Consider the following 1,330-nt stretch of genomic DNA (forward strand, 5'->3'; position numbering starts at 1 on the left):
GAGCTGAGGCTTTTCTTGGAGTTGAACGCCAAGTTATAACGTGTTTTGGGCGTTCAACTCCGGATCATGACTTGTTTCTGGCGTTTAACTCCAGTCAGCAGCATGTACTTGGCGTTCAACGCCAAGTTACGTCATCAATTTCCGAATAAAGTATAAACTATTATATATTGCTGGAAAGCTCTAAATGTCTACTTTCCAAAGCCGTTGAGAGCGCGCCATTTGGAGTTCTGTAGCTCCAGAAAATCCATTTCGAGTGCAGGGAGGTCAGATTCCAACAGCATCAGCAGTCCTTTTGTCAGCCTTTTTCAGAGTTTTGCTCAAGTCCCTCAATTTCAGCCAGAAATTACCTAAAATCATAGAAAAACACACAAACTCATAGTAAAGTCCAGACATGTGAATTTAACATAAAAACTAATGAAAACATCCCTAAAAGTAGCTTGAACTTATTAAAAACTACCTAAAAACAATGCCAAAAAGCGTATAAATTATCTGCTCATCAATAGGTCATATTGTTGTGTGTATATAGGTGATATAGGATTAGGTGGATACTTCAACTAATCAAAGAACTAATTCTTTAATCCCACTCAACCATATTTATCCTACCTAAACCCTAGCCCCATTACAACCCTCCAAAGACCTCATGATATTTGTTTTTCATGCATCAAATACTAGTTGATTGTAGATGACTTGCAAATCTTTGAAAAGCATGATAAAAGGAGAATTAAGTGGTTAAACCCTAAACATTGAGTGAATTGAGTGGATAAACATCCGGTGCGGGGTTTGATCACTCAATTCTATGTTCTTACATCTCATATTGTATCTTTTTGTTTTCCAGTATTACCACCGGATACATAAATGCCACAGACACATGACTGGGTGAACCTTTTCAGATTGTGACTCAGCTTTGCTATAATCCCCAGTTAGTGGTGTCCAGAGCTCTTAAGCACACTCTTTTGCTTTGGATCACGACTTTAACCACTCAGTCTCAAGCTTTTCACTTGGACCTACATGCCACAAGCACATGGTTAGGGACAGCTTGATTTAGCCGCTTAGGCCTGGATTTTAATTCCTTGGGCCCTCCTATCCATTGATGCTCAAAGCCTTGGATCCTTTTTGCCCTTGCCTTTTGGTTTTAAGGGCTATTGGCTTTTTCTGCTTGCTTTTTTTTTCTTTCTATTTTTTTTCGCCATTTTTTTCGCAAGCTTCTTCTTTTTCACTGCTTTTTCTTGCTTCAAGAATCAATTTCATGATTTTTTAGATCATCAATAACATTTCTCTTTGTTCATCATTCTTTCAAGCCAACAGTTTTAACATTCATAAACAACAAGAT

The sequence above is a fragment of the Arachis duranensis genome, chromosome 4, assembly GCF_000817695.3.
Source record: "Arachis duranensis cultivar V14167 chromosome 4, aradu.V14167.gnm2.J7QH, whole genome shotgun sequence".
NCBI lineage: Eukaryota > Viridiplantae > Streptophyta > Magnoliopsida > Fabales > Fabaceae > Arachis > Arachis duranensis.